The sequence below is a fragment of the Ambystoma mexicanum genome, chromosome 5p, assembly GCF_040938575.1.
Source record: "Ambystoma mexicanum isolate Mex_15411 chromosome 5p, UKY_AmexF1_1, whole genome shotgun sequence".
In the NCBI taxonomy this organism is placed as follows: domain Eukaryota; kingdom Metazoa; phylum Chordata; class Amphibia; order Caudata; family Ambystomatidae; genus Ambystoma; species Ambystoma mexicanum.
This window is the reverse complement of record NC_090930.1, coordinates 781803914-781824768: the sequence shown is the minus strand read 5'-3', so window position 1 is coordinate 781824768 and position 20855 is coordinate 781803914.

The window sequence follows — 20855 nt, the reverse complement described above, 5'->3', positions numbered from 1 at the left end:
CAATTACAAGCGTGGAGTGCACAAGGAGAACATTACATGATAAAAGATCAGTTGCCCTACATCAGGAATTGTTTATTCTTATCAAACCAAGAACTAAGAGAGCAAGTCATGTCCGGTTATCATGATTCCTTGATCGAAGGCCACCCCGGAATCGCTAAAACCCTAGCCAAGGTAAAACGAAATTATTGGTGGCCCACGTGGCTTAAAGACATTATCCAATTCATCCTATCTTGTGGAGTGTGTGCTCAAAACAAGTCATCCAAGCAGAAACCGGCTGGGCTGTTACATCCATTGGAAATCCCACCAGCACCCTGGCACACGTTGTCCCTGTCCCTCGATTTTATTACTGACTTACCACCCAGTCAAGGGTTTAACACTATTCTTGTGGTCGTGGACCTATTTTCAAAAATGGCACATTTCATTCCTCTTAAGGGGCTTCCAAATGCTTCAACTCTGGCAAAGTTATTTCTTGAAGGCATCATACGGCTCCATGGGTTTCCTTCAGTTTTAGTCTCAGACCGAGGTACTCAATTCGTATCTAATTTCTGTAGAAAATGCTGCTCTATGGCCCAGATTGACATCCGGCTATCCACCAGTCACCATCCCCAAACGGATGGTCAAACTGAGAGGACGAATCAGACGCTCGAGCAGTATCTGCGTTGCATGTTACACCAAGCTGAAGGAAGCTGGTTCGACCTATTATGGATAGCTGAATATGCTTATAATAATTCTCTACACACCAGCACTAGGCAGACACCCTTTTATACCATGTATGGCAGGCACCCATGTACTTCTGAGTTGGATGTTCCTACAACCCTGGAAATGCCAGCAGTCAAAATCTTGCACACGACCATTTCTCAAACCTTTAAAAGGGCAGCTGAACACCTACTTCAAGCTAAGAATCGCCAAAAGAAGTTTGCTGATCAACACCGAGCAAAGTCCCCCAGCTACCAAGTGGGAGACAAAGTCTGGTTGGCGTCTAAACACATGTCCATTAAAGGAACCCGAACTTTCTGTCCAAGATACCTGGGTCCATTCACCGTCACCTCCATGATAAATCCTGTGGCGGTCAGACTAGCCTTGCCGTCAAACATGCAGATTCATCCTGTGTTCCACGTGTCTCTCCTCAAATCTGTTCAACCTGGGACCCGGGTAGCAACGCCACCGCAGCCAGTAGTAGTCGCCGGGGAGCAAGAATTCGAAGTCAAGGACATCCTGGATTCAAAGTACGTCAGATCCAAATTATACTACTTAGTAGACTGGAAGGGTTATGGTCCACAAGACCGGACATGGGAGCCTTGTGAGTACATCCATGCACCTCGCTTGCTTAGACGATTTCATCAAAACCATCCAAACAAACCAGGACCAGACAGAAGAGCCACCTTGAGAGGGGCCTTGGGGGGGGGAGTGCTGTCATGATTCCTGCCCCTCATGTCCCCAGCCCTCCAAGATGTCAGGCTGGAGCAAGGCCACAGTCACCTACATGGCCCTCAAGGGCCTCTTCATCCCTCCAAAGACCCACTTGGAGTCAGACTTTGCCGCTTGTGGCACCAGACTCACTCACTCCTATAGGATAACATTGGGGATTGGACTTGTACTGCATTGATGGGGACAAGATGGATGCCCCCACATAGTTCGGTTCCCAGAACTGCATGTGCAGTCTAGTCTTTTGGGTGTGGTTCAGCCCAGAGACACCTGGGATACCCAGAGACTATTTAAGCCACGCCCAGGCTGAGAAACATGCTTTGTGTTTTCTGCACCTGCAGCGTGACACTCACCGTGTTCGGATCAGTCTCCAGTAGGCCTGCATCTTTCTTCTGCGCTCAGCTCCTGCAAGAACAAGAACACCGTTAGGAACAGCCTTACCTTGCAGCGTTTCTGCCCATCATTCATCGCTTCTTCTGTTCTGCGGGCATCTTCGGCGGTGTCATTCCCATCCCGACAGGCCGCTTCCTAAGGAAAAGGCAAAAGAACAGAAAAAAGGCATTGGTAAGCATTGAGCAAATCTACGCTTATTTTTAAAGACTGTACGAGCTTCAAGCGCTTATCTGAATCCCAGCCGCTCTGGGAGAACTCTGTCTCCAGAACTTCCCATCCATCTGCAAGAGGGAAAAAACACTCCAGGTTAGTGTGGAAACATCTAGAGGTGCTGCATACCGTGCTTACTCACCGCATTTCTTCTTCATAACCGGCATCCACGCTGAAAATGTTGCGGCACCTAAAAGACACAGAAAAAGAACTCAGTTCAATACAAATATGAAAGGGTTGCATTGCGCATCGCGCTCTCACTCAACTTCAGCGCTACTCATCTCAGCAGCACGTCACCATCCCCGGATGCCGGCCATCATCTAAGGAAGGAAAGGAACGAAGTTAGAGAACTGTTCAAAAGACTCATTATACTTACCTGTCAGACTCTTGCCAGTGAAGTAACTAGGCAGCAATGAGCCTGCATCAATCAACGCGCCCCTGCCCTGAAAGCAGGATGGAGAGCCCACTTTCCAAGAAAACAAGGTGAGCTGTGGATCAAAGGGAAGGGTTGGACCCCGGGGAAGAAGGGGTTCAAGCACACAGAGACAATAGGGAGTTAAACTCTACCAATCCTGTGTTTCAGGCCCAGTCTCCAGTCGAGTAGACTCCAGGGAAGGCTTTGAGGTCATAAGAGGTCAGAACAGGCTGAGTGAAGTCTAACATGTCCTCCACAATGATTCTACAAAGGCTTAGAATATTCACATATTGAAAAGTGTGTGGGATGGAACATAGTATGGTTATAATAACTTACCAAAGTTAGTGAAGGCAAATGAAAGGGACTCTGTACATATGTGTGCACTCAAGATACCATTATGACAGTGCTCCCATGGTGGCATGTCTCAACACTGCTACTGTAAGAATTCTAACATGTCCTCCATAATGAATCTAGAAATGTGAGCATATTCACAAGTCTGTGGGATGTCAGAAGGTATGGTTATAATTACTAATCCAAATGAGCTAAGGCAAAGAGAAGGCACTCTTTATACATATGTGTGCAATCCACATACCAGTATCACATAAGTCGCATACATGGCTGCATTGCGCTGCAGGGATTGTGCTCAAGGCCTAGTCCTACGTGCTCCACCCATGCACTCAAGAGCCTAGTCCGTGGACACACCCACTAGAAGGCAATAAAGCCATGCATGGGATCATGTGGCTATGTAGCTTTCCTGACTATAGGTAGGGGCTTTGCAGGCACAAGACAACATAGTACACTGACTGCAAATATCCTCATAATGTCTCAAATTCACTCCCCTTCTCCAATGGAGTCTGCCTGCACTCACCAAAAAATTATAGTCACCTGTGCAGCTACCCGCCAATGTAGTATATGTGAGTAGCTGCTTAAAAGGTCCAAATCGCATGGTAAAAAACTCCTTCCATGTGTCAATGTCGTACGGCCCTCACTGAAGCAAGGCTGTGGACAAGGCCTAGCCTCCTGGGTACATGCGGAGGTCTATAGAATATACATATCCTTTTTTTTGCAAAGTTTGGTGAGGATTCCTCCTGGGGTCTTCCTATGGGTTTAGCAACTTAACCATAACTACACGCCCGCTACCGCGAGCCATGTAATATGCATATTTTTTTTTATTGTTTATGTGAATTTGGTTGCATATTGTTTCAAGGTTGTCTCAAAGCACTTTGGCAGTGCTGAGATTGGTTATTTTTTTATGGATGATTGTGTTTACAGAGAAAATATATGTTTCATATAAATGGAAAGTAAAAATCCATTTTTCGTCTTTTGGTATCAATAGTACATTTTGTAATGTTCGTAACCTGTGTGAATTATCAGACCGTAAGCATTATGTTGAAGTAGGATTCTCAGTCGCAGGCCATGCACCCGGCTGACACTCCTCAGTGAGTCAAAGAGTTGTTGTCATCCGGGCCTGATAAGCGGATTCTATTGCAAGATAGAAATAAACCCGATACTTGCTACGCAGGCAGTTTCCCTTTCAGATTCAGATGGGGTGCCTGAAAGGAAAGGCTTCTGGTAAAGATTCAGAGCGGGAAGAGTTCATTGTGTTTATTTTCGGGTCTGCATAATCCACCGAAATCCTCAGTGCTTCCATTACCTGCTACTTGTCAAAGGGCCTTTCTAATACATTCAATTATTAAACGTCGGTGTTCTCGAGGCGAGGCACCCATTCAGCAAGCGAGCTGCAGCTGATGTTCACAGGATCATGTGTGACATGAATAAGTGCGCATCCAACTGTTTAATTATTGGAACAAAGACAGGACTTTGAAAGCCATGTATTTCCCGCACACTTTCTCTTCTCTCTATTTGTGAATCATTCATTAGTTGAGCGCCTGCGATAATTACCGGGGTTATGAACTTTCTCATTGTCTGACACAATCCTGGTGGACTCCTGCCAGTGGAAGTGATATACTTTCCAACAAATCTTCCTTAAAATACATAACACAGGAGTAGCGAACCTAAAACGTCGCCTAACAATACCTTCCAAAAAGGTCTTTTCAAAATTGGATCGTTTGCTTTCATGAACAAAATAGTGTAATATAATGCCACATTTCCATACTTTTATTGGGTTGTACCAAGAGCAACATGGTTAACATGGTTGGATTGTGCGCACCAACGTCTAGCATTACTGCAAGAACAGCACCCTTAGGGAGATAGTCTAGTTCTCCAATCACTGAGCTTTTTTTCATGTAAAGATTTGGTCTGAGCAAGAATTAGGACAATTTGAGTTTTCCTTTGGGAATTAAATGCATACATTGCAGAGCGCAACTAGATCACACTGTTGGAGAAGTTTCTCAGAGCCACTTTGGAGCTATGAACCCAATTGGAGCTACGAACCCAGGAGGGCAGGCACCCATTCTATTAAGGGTCAAGCAAAACAGAGGAACATACAGCTGGTCTGGCTGTAAAGTGTTCACAGGGCATATCCACAGACTGTGTCCAGTTTCCACTGGTGTGTGTTGACCGTGTCTGCATGGCCAATGGCCATGATCAGGGCAGAGTGTTGAATGGGTATGCCCACAGAACATGCCCAGTGAGAACTGTGGGGATGTTTGCCATGCCTGGTTCCAAGGCGTAGTGTCGATGGGACAACAAAAATGAACCTGGGTGAAATGAGATCAGAACATCTGTACACATTTAAACAATACCAAGTCTTGTAAAAAAAAATATATATATTTATTTATAAGCAATTTGCACAAATATTTATTGTTCTCAACATCCACATTTAAACACCACCATTCATTCACAATCTCACTATACATGTCAATATTCCACACTTGTGGTACTAAGACCACCTAGAACCAATGTATTAACATACATTTCAACACCTCTTTGTGATTACAGTAAGTGTTAATACAAAAACAAATAGCATATTGCTTATTTGCTGTAACTCAACATATGTTTCGGTCGTCACAATAGGCCCCTAATTCAAGCCGGTAAATATAAGCGACCTTCTTCAGGAGACGGATGGTTCTGTTGCAACAATTCCGAAATGTCAAAAGGTGGAGGATGTCATCAAACCTCAATCTACAAACAAATAATATACATAACATCAGAATTCTGATCTCTTATTTGTTTAGACACAGATATATCTTGTGTGTATGTCTCAGTTTATGTGTATACAGATTGGCACTCACCTCCACGTGAAATAATGGAGACGCGTGTCAACGATGGACTAAATCCTGCAGTGGTGCTAGATAACTCTGCGCCTATACTGCAACGTAAGAGGAGGACAAAGCATCTTAGCAAGCCTACCCTATAAATAATACACAATTATATATATGGTATGGACACACTATCTTACCTGATCAAAAATTCAGGTATGGGGGTGTCTTGCGTCTTTAGTCAATAAATCCAAAGAGGAAAAATCCCTGTTCTCGCCTGAAATGCAACACAGAGACTCAATACTCAAATATTTTCATCTTGACGACACTGGAGGTAATCAAAACCTCCTATCAATCCGCCTCACCTCATGTGGCCGAGTCCAGATATGTTCTTATTCTGGTACCCCAGTTTTTTCTCACTGCGCGGTAATTCCAGTTCAATGTTCCTGAAGGGATACATGGAATGAAACGTCATATCTCATATATCTAACTAACTCAGAACATTGTCAAGGTTTTGTTAATGCTGCTGTCTCACTCCCCTGCCCCTCCCTACATAAAGTTTTGTGGAGGGAACAGATAAAAATTCCCTTCATGAACCTTTGTTCAATCATGCTGGAGGTCTATAACGACCCCACTATCATATTAGGCTTTTCTGACCCTAAAAATAATAATAATAATAATGGGTCGGTGTGCACAGTGACTGCCAAACAGCTTATAATGCTGATGGAAAACACACACTGCAGCCTTAGCTGGGCTGCTGCCTTAGCTGGGCTCCGTGGCTGTTCAAACACCTCTATATGCATGAAAAAGGGAAAAGTAGACACAGTAGTGTCGATGGGGGCATAGCTGCAGGTCAATGTAGATTTCTCCATGATGATTGGAGTATAGTAGGATGCTATGATCCAAGTACAGTGTATTGTAAGAAAGGCATGGTATCAAACAGTAAAACAGGCAGAAGTGATCACAGTTCAAGGGTATTTTTCAATTGGGTTTGACAAATGCCTATCTAATCCTAAATCTAAAAATTGGATCAAGCTATGAGCATCAAATAATAATAACACAGTCACAGTCGAGTCTGTCAAAATAAATGGGCCTATACTAATAAACCTATTGCCAATCCTTACTTCTAAATACAAATAGTGTGGGAAACAATGTTATGCAAAAGAAAAGTATTCAAGAAATGATATGTCAGGATATTCAAGCCATTGGCTTCCCTTGCCCACGTTTTCAAGCACGGGACAAGGCGGCACACTCAAGTTTAGCACACTCTCTGGCTTCTCTAGCACGAAGATGCAGTTCAAAACCTCAACATCAGGGCCTTCTGTGCCAAAGTCTCTTTGACATTCAAAGTTTCTTATTTCAGATGGCATGATGCAACATGACAAACATTAAAGTTCTTTTCTTCTTAGGACTTCACATATACAACTTCCCAGGTGATTTACTGTTCACCCCGGGTCCTTCTCCGCCCGGCTGAGACCCACTTTAACACAGAACCTTCAATTGGTCTCCATCTGCCAGGCCCGGACTAAATTTATCTGCTTCATCAAAATCAAAGACTTTCGACTGTGTGCAGGATTTTGCTTGACCCTTCGGAAGTCCACTTCGATTCACAATTACTCGTTCTCTTCTTGATATAACCTTTTTCTCACTTTCACTTTTGCCACTTCTTACTTGGATACCTTATAGAGACCTTTGATTGAGCACCCACGTGGTGCTGGACCCCTCTGCCAAAGGCAGTGTATCTTGCATTTAAAGTTCATTCAGTCATCAGCAGTTGAACTTTACTTGCGCCTCTTATCACACGCGTTTTAACAATGTTCGTTCCAGTGCTCACCATACAATGTTGCTGTTTGCAACCTTGGCTTCAACACAGACTGGTCTCGTATCGGTCTTCCCAACTCATCGGCTGTGTTGATTTCACAGACGCTGCTTTGTTCTTAGTGCCAAGGACGGTACCACAGCGGCTGGTGCTTCTCCCCGCCTTGATTATTGACGTGAGAAGGCCCTGGGTATCTCCGATATACAATGGAAGATTCTTCAGCCTGGTTTCCATGTCTTATGCTTTCTATTCTCTAGGTTGCTCAAAAGTAACAGTTCCTTTTTTAAAAGGTCAAGGGAACTACCCTACTTGCGAGTCCCTTCTGTTTTGCCATCTTTCTTCTCCCGTTCAGCTGCCGTCTCGAAACTGTTATTTCATTGTGAGCTTTGCCTCGCTCAGAGTGTACTCTCGTGCTCTGCCTTTTATCTGTGTGGGGAAGCTTAATGGAAGTCAGGCGTGTGCGATGGTCAGTAATTGCCTGACCTCGCCTGACCATTGTATTGGGACACGTCAGGTATACTGCTCGGGTGTTAGTCTGTTTTCTCTCCTAGCGGACTGTCCGTGTGAAAATGGTCCTGTTGTAAAAGGGGGTGGAGGCAGATTTTCTAAATATCCGACCTGCTAGGATGGGGTAAAGGTGTTATAGGGAATGGCATCCCACTCACACTCCCCAAAGACCCCCTCACCCAGGTGATCCTCCGCACTGGTCCACCCCCAGGAACTGAATCAAAAAGCAATGGCTGTGTCCTGGCAACCTGGGTGAGACAACATCTGGTTTCTCACAGTACACTGGGCATGGCCATTAAGCACTGAAGGTGTGTTTACAGTGCTTGAAACATGGCCATACACCATGCTCTGTGTGCACTGTGCATGTGTTTGCTGTGCTGATTACTTTGCCATGGGCACAGTGTCCACCAGACAAAGCTGCAGGTCCTAGCCAATGGGCACATTGGGGCACTTTGAGGTGCTAGCCAAATGGCTAAGGGCCATATCCCTTGTATTCTGTGGACATGGACGCCGTGCTTGGGGTATGAACATGAGCCAATTACAATGGATGCATTTGGTCAATTTGAAAACGAGATTGAGTGAACCGTGGCATCTGCATAAGACCTTATTCCCAGCCCCTCATACTATGCTTACTTTTCAATTAGTTACAAGGCAAGGGTACTTGTGGTTTGTATGCTCCACACAAACCTGGATCTTCCCTTAAAAGGCTTAGCCATGTGTCTTGATCAATGTGACAAGCCTCTATCAAAAGACTGGGGCATGGTAACGTAGGCCAGCAGATTCCCCACACACCTCCCCCGTGCCCAGCATCACCTAGCAGGAGGTGGGAAGTGGTCATTCCACTGTCTACACCAAGACACAGGCAGGGGACTGTATTGTTTTCTTCATTGAAGCTCCACCCAGAGGTATCCATCAGATGTCTACTAAGAACATCTAGGTTCGCTTCTCTGTTCTTATGATAAATTGCTACGTTTTCAGGTTAGAAATTAGTGTCCTTGTTTTTAGGAAGGCAGGTACGGGGTGCATGGCCCGTTATTCGAGTACAGTTTTGTGAGTTAATACTTTAATGCCTCAATCGTCTATTTTACTGCCAAGTATTCTAGTTCAAGGATAGCAGGATTTCTTTCGATATGGAAGTCTTTATGGTTTATGTAGACGATGCGTTTTTCACCAACATTTATGCAGCAGAACTCTACTGAGCATAACGCTGACGGCATCTGTTTGGAGAATGAAAGTCCAGCATAATTAGGAGTAGCGGTTGACCAAGTGAGTTCTTCAATCCCTCAATCCCATGTTAGTCAAGGTGCTTTTTCTGTACTTAGATAATTTGAGCATATCTGTGAGCAGTCTACCACTGTTGAGAATTGTGGGATGAACCATTGATTATTTTTGACTAGACCCAAAAAGCGTGGAGTTCTCTTTTTTATCATGGTTGGTGAGACCTCGGTCTCAATGATCCTAAAGACACCAATGCCCTTGACTTAGCCAATTCATTATCTGATTTGGGTCACACGCACATCATCCACGAATCTACCCATATTAAAGGTAGAACTCTAGACTGGCTCTCAAACATCAACTGCTCTATTGACCTCCTATCCAATGACCCATGCATCTGGTCAGACCACCACAAACTAACCTTTGCTATCAAAGCTAACACTACTCACTCAGCGCCCACCATCGCCCCTGCCATCCGCACGAGAAATAAGAAAGACATTACTCCCGACAAACTCCTACCTATACTACTCCCCATATTGAATAACATTGATTCAGATGCAGACCCTACAGCTCTAGTGGACACCTACAACCAGGCTATACTTAAAGCTCTGGATTCCATTGCCCCGCTAAAACTGCGGAAACCGAAACCACAGCGTCACCTTAACACATGGTTCACGCCTCAGTTAAGAGAACTACGTAAAGCCAAAAGAACCGCTGAGGCACTTTGGAAAAAACATCCCACAGCACCGAACAAATTTGAACTAACCCTAGTATCCTCTAGCTACAAAGAAGCCATACTCCTAGCCAAAAAAGACTCCTATAACAAAAGGATTACACAAGCGGAATCCAATACTAAAGAACTCTTCAAAATACTCAAAGAATTAGAATCCCCTATTGCCCCGACTGACAAAGGTATTACTGACGCACTATGGTGCAGCAACATCCAGAAAGCCTTATTAGATAAAATAGCTTGTCTACAATCCAAAATTAACGCAAAAAAATCTGTGCTATCTGCAGACCCTAACCACAAACAACTGCCTAACATACCTCCAACCCTCCAAACGACTTGTAAACCTTTCAGCTTCTCACCCCTTTCAACGTGGGAAGTAGAAAACATCATCAGGAAACTGAAACCTTCAAACTGCCAAGGCGATGCCTGCCCTGCCCCGATTGTTAAAGCAGCTGCACACGATCTTGCGCCATTCATTACCAATCTCATCAATGCCTCTTTCAAATCTGGAATAGTTCCTGACAATCTTAAAGACGCTTGGGTCATTCCACTCCTCAAAAAACCTACGCTTGACCCAGCTAACCCGTCTAATTACAGACCAATAACGACGGTACCTTTCCTATTAAAAATACTGGACAGAGCAGCCTACCTACAAATACAGGCTTATCTAGAAGCCAACAACCTCTTAGGGCTCAGGCAATCAGGCTTCCGACCAAGACACGGTACGGAAACTGCACTTATTGACCTTACCACCCAGATCCAAACCTTGAAAGACCATGGCAAACTTGCACTCCTTTTATTGCTTGACCTGTCAGCAGCGTTTGATTTGGTTAATCATCAAACACTCTGCCAACACCTGAAATCTGCAGCCCACTTTTCAGATGCAGCCACGGCATGGATCAGTTCCTTCCTGGCGAACAGAACCATGAGGGTCTTCTCTCCTACAGATTCCGCCGAGCCGGCCCCAGTACCTTGTGGTGTCCCGCAAGGCTCATGCGTGTCCCCGACACTTTATAATATATTCACGAAACCCCTCTTCGATATCCTAGACTATCTGGGTGTCACGTATACCAATTACGCGGACGACACCCAGATACTCTTTCCTATCACGGGTGACTACGAAATAGACAGTACGACCCTCAATGAAATCTATTCAGTTATACAAGCATGGATGGCACACCATGGCTTGTGTCTCAATGATGATAAAACCGAGCTGATTATCTTGGGCACTCATGCCAAACTTAAAAATCTCAATCCCTCATTCAAAGCATTTACCATTGATGGCAATCTCATCTCAGTCTCTAATAACACTAAAACCCTTAGTATTTACATTGATGCTACCTTATCCCTCTCTAAACAAACCAACGCAGTAGTGTCATTAGCTGCTTACACTTGCAAGCTTATCACTGCATGCAGACCATTCATCTCCGCACCCAACTGTATCACTCTAGCGAGAGCTCTAGTCCTTTCCAAAATAGACTACTGTAACGCCCTTTACTTGGGCACCAGCCATAAAAATATTAATAAACTACAAGTAGTCCAAAACAATGCTATCAGAGCTGCCTTGAACATCCCCAAAAAAGCACACATATCTGAGACCAGACGTAACCTACGCTGGCTCCCTGTCAAGCACAGAATATCCCTGAAAACGCTTGCCCTCACACACAAAGTCAGGGCTAACCTTGCTCCAGCATACCTCACTAACCACTTCACACCACACTCCGCCTTGAGACCTCTTAGAGCAGCCCAAACTAACACCTTGACCATACCGAGATTTAAACTCCTCAACTCGGGTGGAGCTAGCTTCCCGGTACAAGCATCCAAACTATGGAACACCATCCCCCCACATCTACGCGCAGAACCGTCATTCAACCGGTTCAAATATAGCACGAAATGTTGGCTCCATAACACGGACTCCTGACAGTTTAACTTCCGCGCATGCACTTGTTTATTATGCCAGCTCCTACCTGTAACTACTTTGGAACCTGGCCGACTGTATTGTTTTGATTGCATACTGTATTGTTTTGATTGCATACCCATGTAACTGTATCCTTCCTGTAACTGTAACGTAACTCTGTTTAACCCTGTAACCAGCTCTACCTTACGCGCCCATATGCCCCAGGGCCTGGCTGCGCTTTATAAATAAACTAAATACAAAATACAAATACCTTTTGAATTGCTGTTAACTTAACCTCTTGTTGTTGCATGGAACATTTCCCATTTAAATTCCAAGTATTCTAACAAGGGTAAAGCCATATGGCAGTTGTCAAGGTTTGCTTTTTTATGTAGCCTTTCCAATCCTTTTGTTCACCATACTGATGTGTGGCATCAGATGCGCATTGGACCTGGAGAGTTCATTGACCTTATGAAAGTCTATACAGAACTTCCATGATCCTTCTTGTTTGGTAACTAAGACTATTGATGAGGATCAGTTATTCTACATTGATTTGATGACTATCAGTTCTATTATTCCTGCAACTTTTTCTTCAACAGCTTACCATCAGACTTATCGAAACCTTTAAAGAAATCTAAAACAATTCTGTACATATTTCGCTAGTGGTGACTCAATTTAGTGGACAAATCACCAGACATTCCCTGGTTTGTCCAGAACATGTCTTTAAAGTCAGTCAGGTAGTTCTGTAAATCATTGACTTGATATCCCTCAGGTTCTATGTAATCATCTTCCTTAGGATAGTAACCAGATTCAAATAAATATGTGTGGAGACCATCAGAGTGGGATCTTCCTGGGTTTGAGACAGTTCATAGGGTAGACTTATGAACTCTTCTGACACTCATCCTGTTGCAAACAGAATTTCATGTTAATCAGAATGTCATTGATATAATAGAGCCCATGTCATTGTGCCAAGAGAGTTTTCTTGGATGTGGGGAGGAGCACCTGGACTTGATCGTCATGTGGGAACACCTCAAGTGAATTTGGAAGTTGTGCAATCAATTTTGCTTGTACTGGCTTTCATGCAAGCATTACAATGTCTCTCAGCAAACCTATCTTTTCTCAGTTGGTCTGCACAAACTGGGCAGTGTTTTAGCTCATCTCTTTATGACTCTCCCATTCCTCCTTCAGCATATCCAGGGCATGTCAAGGTTTCCATATATAAACTAATTCAAATAGGAAGAACCATATGGAAGATTGTGGAGTCTTCCTCGCAGCAAATGGAGCCCAACGAAGAAGGGTTTTCCCAGTACATAGTGTTTCCGTTGACTAACCTATGCAGGGGGTTCATCAAAGTCTGATTAAATCTGTCAACTGAGTCATCTGTTCAAGGACAATTGATAGAAGCCCAGAGGATGTCAATACATAAATCCTTTATCTCAGTCATTATTCTAGGCATTGACATTAATACAGGATCTGTAAGGATCTCTGCTGGAAGTCCCACACACAAGAATAAGGAGCTAAGGGCTTAATAATATGTTGTGTGGTGATGTTGTAAAGAGAAAATGCTTTGGGATATTGTGTTTCATGGTCTTTGATCATTAAGACATATTTATTTCCAGCTTTGGAAACTCTCAGGGGGCACATGTTTTTCATACCCAGTACAAAAACTAAAAGCTCAATTATGGTTAGGGGTCGCAACATTGTTTCCTGAGATCTTCTGGTAGGTAGTACACTCATCATAGCGCTTCTTTAGATGCTTGGCCGCGTGTTTTAAATGCTGAATCTCTCTTTCTTGCATGCGTGATCTGCTGTATCAGTGATATCACTGATGATGCCATAAGTGATGCCATATGTGATATCATCATTAATGTCATTTGTGATGTCATGAGTGTGCTTAGGGGCCGTGTAATGGGGGCATCGTAGTTAAGGTGAAGCAGCTTCAGCACCTGCTGAATTTCAGGGGTTTTGTTGTATTAAATCAACACATTAATGTCACATCAACAAAAGATTTTTCACTGAATTTGAAGAGTTTTGTTGCATCAGATTGTTTCACCTTAACATTGCCTCAGATAAGGATTTTTCACAGAATTTCAAGGGTTTTGTTGCACTGAACTTGTTCACCTTAACTGTCCCTTAACTAGAGTTTTTCCACTGCCTTTCAAGGGTTTTGTTATGCTATACCACCCACCCCCTGTACTTTTGTCTTTTTTTCTGATAACATACCTGATACCATATCACTTGTTGTCAATATCTATTCTTGAGCTACACTACATCGGGTTTTACAAGTATTTTGCCTTTTTTGTGTCTACTAAATAAGAAGGGATTAGTAATGGTGTACTGTGACAAGGAAGCAAAAAGTGGGTATTTAGGAACTGTGACAAGGGAGAGTGAGGTGGGGTGGTTGGGGACAGTGACGAGGAATAACGAGGCGTCATTAGTGGGTGACTGTGACAGGGAAGACTGAGTTGGTGCACAAATATACCTAACACATTATAAACACAGAACTCCTTTTAAGGACTACCTATAAGTATGAACGTTTCTTTTAAAAAATAATACTCAGATCGAGATCTACAAAAGTACTGCGACGAGGAAGAGGAATGTGGTGATACAAGATCTAGATTCATGTACAATTTCTATGTCTATGAGTATTGAGATTGAGAATTAACAAAAAAAGAAAAGATATGAAGACAGCTTTTCAATTGAGAGGTCATATTGTTATGAATTATTCAAATGAGACTGAGACAAGGAAGAGTACATTGGGCAACACTGGAGATCAAGAACCACGCATACACCCAATGAAATAGAAACTGCATATTAATCTTCCAGTAGCTTTATTTTATGTGAATGGAGAATGTAGACATTACAAAAACATTGATAATTGCAATCGAAAAAGTAAAAATAAACTGAAGAAAACAGCCTATTTTGCTTAATTTCACGATTCATACTGCAATGTGAGCAGCACTAACATTCAACATTTGATTCCCAAATCGAGATTCGGAACAATAATAATTTAAGGAAAAACATACTGTAAGGGTGTAGAGATACGAGTCTGACACAGAGGTGGCCTATTTGTTGGCAAATACTTGTATAATGGTAAAGAAAAGGAAAAACCTATCTATCCCTATTTCTGAGAGGGGCTTCCCTTCTTCAACAAAAAGACTGAGGACTCTGTCAGGAAGGTCGAAAACGTAAACTGTCCACCATTCTTTGTCCAAACCTTTTTCCGTACCTAACACACTAAATCAACTAAGGAAAACAGTGACCTTCTCGATCCAGAAGAATGCTTCTCATATTCTGAACTCCAACTAAAATGTTCAGTTCTTAATGTTCAAATCTTGACAAGAAAACACAATTCGCAGGTTTTATCAAGACCGGTTCACTGTCCTACCAGACTTGAGTTGCAAATCCTATTATTTCTAGATATGTCTACTTCCATAAAACAAACACCACACAGAAAATCCAGTTCACTGTCCTGCCAGATTTCACTGTGGTTCTTTCTTTCTTCACCTGTAGTTGTGTCACACAAGAAAGCAATCATCAAAAGCAAATTTCACTAAATGTATCATCAAGTCCGGTTTACTCCCTTACCTGAATTGATTGTACGTTTTATTGTTCCAGAGTGTGTTTAACAATCTTTACTTCTTCATGCTCACTTTTTTTGTTGGTCCCAGATCCTTTGGGGACGTCTCAGGGTCTCCTCTGTTATCCTTTCTCTTATTTCTGTGGGTCCCTGACCCCTTTATGCCTTCTCGGGGCTTCTCCAACTTGTCATTAATAATAGCACCTTGTTTAAGTGCTTCCTTAGACTGCAATGGGACTTTGACCTTTCTGTAATTTTCTCGTGCAGTTCTCCAGTCTCATATGTTTGTTTGTTTTGTTTGTTTATTTATTTGAAATGCGCGCCAGACCCGAGGGTATCAGGGCGTAGGGTACATGAATATTTTCAGCTTGAGGTTACAAAGTTGCACAATTATAATACAGTCAAAGGATTGAATAAAAGAACAGATATATACATACGGTTAGCATAGTGGGAGGATATTACATAAAAAGAGATGTTCACATGATATAGGCGTGGTGGTGTCTATTTACATAGAAAAGGGTATAGTAGGATATTAGCTGGTATGCATCTAGTGGTTGTTTTCTTTGAAACAGTTAATGATGTTATGCCTGAAGTTGGGGTATGTTTGGTCTGTCCTCAGAAAGGGGGGAAAGGAGTTCCAGAGCTGTGCAGATTTGACTGGGAAGCTGCTTCCTCCAGCTTTTGTCAATTTGAATCTTGGTACAATCAAGCAATTTGTGTTAGTAGTTCTCGTGGGCCAGTTGGAGGATTTTCCATTAATTCTCTCTATGAGATAGCGGGGTACAGCGTTGTTTAGACACTTGTGAGTTAGTGAGGCAGTTATAAGCAGGATTTTGTCACTAGTGGAAAGCCAGTTATTCTGTCTCCTTACCTCAGAGATGTGCTCTTTCCTGGCTATGCCCAGTGCTGCTCTAAGAGCATTGTTCTGTAGAGTCTGAATTTTTCTGACAATATACTTGTTAGCGCCTAGGTATAAGCATTACAATAGTCCAATTTGGACAAGATTAGAGCCCTGGCCAAAATAATGCAGCTGATTTTAGATAAGAATGGTTTGCTGGCTCTAATTAGCGTGCATGTATAAGCTGAGGCAGAGGCCATGGAATTAACCTGTGTGACAAAGGTAAGGGTAGAACTCAGGTAAAAGCCTAAGGTTTTCACCTCTTTGGCAACCTTGATAGTGTTGACATCAATATTAAAAGAGGTGTATTTGTGACCAAGTTTATTGAGGTTAGGCGTAGTTCCCAGGATGATTAGTTCAGTTTTGTCATCATTCAGGCATAGACCATGGACCGCCATCCATGCCTGGATGATGAGGTAGATTTTGTTTACCAAGGCCAAATTCTTATCGTAATCCCCAGCAAGTGGTATGAGAATCTGGGTATCATCTGCATAGTTAGTGTAGGTGATACCAGGATGATCCAGATAATCAAAAAGGGGCTTGGTAAATATATTATACATTGTGGGTGAGACACATGAGCCCTGAGGCACTCCACAGGTGATGGGAATTGGGTGTGCTGCTGCTGATGGTGAGAAGACTGTCATGGTCCTGTTGCTTAGAAAGGATTGGATCCAAATTATCGCCTTCTGGGAGAAGTGAGCTGCTGTGTCAAGGTGATTGCATAGGATCTTGTGATCCACCAAGTTGAACGCTGCCGAGAAATTAAGAAGGAGTAGTAGGGCTGATTTCCCTTTGTCTCTCAGCTCATCGATTTGAGCCTTGAGGTCGATCAGCGCTGTCTCTGTACCATGTTGGGGCCTGAACCCTGATTGCTGGGCTCCTAGTAACTGGTTATGCTCCAGGTAGTCCTGTATTTGGAGATAAGGCACCCTATCTCATATTTTTTGATGGAAAGGCACTGTTGTTATAGTCCTGTAATAAGTGGGTATAGTTGGATCTAGTGACTGTTTTTTGAGGAGCGGGAGTACCCAGGACTCCTTTAGATTACTTGGGATTGTGCCAGTAGAGAATGAGGCATTGATTAGCTTCGAGATGAAGGGTGCCAGGTCTCTAGCCGCATCTTTAATGATTTGGACTGGGCATTTATCTGCCTGACAATTACACGTTTTCAGAGGATTGAGACTTTGGCAAAACTAAAGCGTTGTTCTGGTTTAAGTGGAGGCGATGCAGTGCTGACCTGAGTGGCCAAATTGGGTATGTTTCGTTTTTTTTTGGCAATTTTGTCTTGAGGATTGGTGATTTTGCTAGCAAAGGCTTTCTGTATGTTGGAACACTAGGTTTGCCCTTTAGACAGTTGTCAGGCGCCGGGATCGGGGCTTCAAGTTCTTTTAGGATAACAAAGAGTTCCTTTGTACTTGAGTTAGCTTGCTGGATCCTATTATTGTACGTTTCCTGTTTAGTGCAAAGTATTTCGTTCTTGTACATGGTTGAAATATTGATAAGGTTGACTCTGTTTACATCGGAAGGTATCTGTCTTCAGATGGCTTCACATTTTCTTTTTTCCTTTCTCAGAATTTTGAGGTGTGGGGTGAACCAAGAGTTCAGATGTGCTCTGGGTTTACTTTTTCTCATTTTTAGAGGGGCAAAGTGATGGGTTTATTATATTTATTAACTAGGGTGGTGGGATCAGTAGTATCTGGTAGTGAGTTGAGGGTTGGTAGTATTAGGGGCAGGACTTTATCTATCGTAATGTTTTTTTTATTCCACGTTAGGGTGGCAGGGGCGATTAGGTTATTTTTGGTAACAAGAATTTTAGCATCTAATGTAAATGATACAAGATGGTGGTCTGTCCATAGCTGGGGGGTTATGGCAGTGATAGAGGCATTACAATTGTAGTCAGCCACCCAGTCAAGTGTTCTACCTTTGTCACGGGTTGGTAGTGTCACTCTTTGAGTGAGGCCGAGTTCAGTGAGGACGTCGGCTCTTACTGCTGCTTGCTGGTCTTTAGGGTCGATAAATCCCAGGTTAAGATCTCCGATCAAGAGTATTTTCAAGGTATTTTTTATATTGCCAGAAAGACTTGTGGAGATGTCCTCCTCGAATGCACCAATGGGGAATGGGGGTCTGTATATTAGATGAATGGTGAGCGTTTGGGAGTCAGAGATGGGGAGTTTGGCTGTGAGGGATGCACAGGAATTGACATGAGGAGAGGGGACTAGCTTCACAGCTAGGTTAGATTTGGCTATGAGAGCTATGCCTCCTTCACAAGTCTCAGTTCTATCTGCTCTAAGAATGGTATAATTTTCGGGTACTGCGAGCATAAGGGCAGGGCCTATTGCTGCATGTAGCCATGATTCAGTGATGGCTAAAAAGTAATAGTTTTCTGCCTGAATTAAGTCAGCTACTTCTATGGTATGAGCTACTAAGGACCTGGAGTTTATTAAGCCCCCCTTAAGGTTTGGAACATGATTCCCTGTCAATGGTATAGGTGAAGTACTATTGTTGACTTCATCAGTCGGTGTCAGGAAGTGGGGTTTGTTCGGCTTGTATTTTCTAAGGGTAGGATTGTCAATCTTAGGCATGGTGGATAGAGTAGTAGGATTGATATTTTTGGTTATGGTAGCTTGTTTGTTATAGAGGCATTTTCTCCTAAGGGCAGAATTGGTTATTTTTTTTTATTTATTTGATTTGATTTAGCTGATGAATCAACTTTTCAAATACACTTATTACATTTCCATATAATCACATAAACAAATGTAAACATAAAATCATATGATTATTTCGTTCACAATAACTAGTCTAAAAATGATATACAGACTAAGATACAGGATATAAAACACATATTTCTGTTTAAGAAATGACATCATTTTCTTCAGGGAATACTTCATCTAAAAATTGTACTATTGATTTCCATACAGAGAATTTAAGACTTTGAAAAAGCAAGATCCATATTTCATTATCCTCAGCTGCATGAAAAAGATTTAACTTATTAGATAAGTGTTTCTCGCGAAGTACCTTCAGTTGCAGACAAGATATTATAACGTGTTGTAAAGTTTCCTTTTTTGTTTGGTTTTTACAAAATCTACAGAAATTCATGTTCAGTGGTAAGATTTTTCTCCTCACAAGTATATCTCTAGTGGGTCACAGATTGAGTCTAAAACGTAAGTATTTCTTCCTTATTATTGGAGATGGACATTTCAACAAATAGGAAGAAATGCAACGTAATTTCTTATGGCCAAAGGTATGGGTCCCAAAATCCTGGTATTTTAGACAGATTTCTCTGTTTATTATCCAGTCCCAATGATAGAATTTACTCTTAGCACGAATTTGATTTTCTAGGAGACGCCATCTGTTTGGAAAGTGAGACTTAGATATAATCAGGTGGCGGGCTACCACACTCAACATATTGTTAGTTTCAAGGCATTTCCTAAAAAAGGTGCACATTCGCCACTTGACGCAAGTGGCTAAGGAGATTATACCCAATTCAAATCTTATAATTGCATTGGGGTGCAATCAGGAAGGCATAGCACTTTTCGCCAAAATCGAGCCTCAAGTTTGTTCCATACATTATCAGAGAAGTATAGCATTGATTCGATACCATAGGTTAGTATATGAATTACCTTCTGCTCATAGAATAGAAGTAGATGTTTGTATGTGAATTACCCACATTTATAGATCAAGATTTTTGCTTGGGAAGTCAAGGAAACTAATTTAGATTGTATGTTAATAAGGAATACAGTGTTTGTTGTTGTATTGACAATTATTATTCCTAAATACTTGTATTCTTTTACTATTTCCAAGGGTTGATCACACAGGGTCCATCTTTTCAGGGAAAACTTCTGTGGTTTCTTTGAATTCATACAAACCATAATCTGTGATTTTTCTATATTTACTACAAGGTTGTTTTAGTAACATAGGATGTTAATGCTGACAGAAGGTTTTGGAGTCCATGTGGTGTCTGAGATATCAAAAATAAATCATCAGCATAAAGTAACCAAGCAAGGCGCTGTATTCCAAGTTTAGGAGCATCTGAAATAATATCTACAAAAGCAGCTCCCATGTCCAAAATAAAAAGATTAAACAAAATAGAGGCCATTATGCAACCTTGTTTGATTCCTGAATAGGTGTTGCATTTCGCAGTTAGGTAGCCAATCATTGAGAGATGGACTTGCATTGATGTCTCTGAGTGTAGTTGTTTTATCAAAGCAAGTAAGGACGCAGGACAGCCAAATGATTTTAATTTATCAAATAATAAGGTTCGATCTATTGAGTCGAAAGCCATGCAGAAATCAATGAAAGCAAAATAAAGTGGTTGTTTACAGGTAGCATAATGTGATTTCAGTAAGTTGATGGCAATCATATTTGGTAATGTTCCAAGACCCTGTACAAAACATGACTGGAAAGGATCTCTTTTGAGATTTAGTTTAGACCATTCATTCAGATCTCTTAGTATTATGTGACAGAATATTTTGCTAGGGGCATCAAGCAAGGATATTGGCCTATAACTTGCAGGGTTAGCTCGATCTCCTTTTTTGTACACTGGAATTGTGATTGAATGCTTCCAGGGGATTGGAATTTGTTGCCTATGGAGAATATTTTTAAATAGAA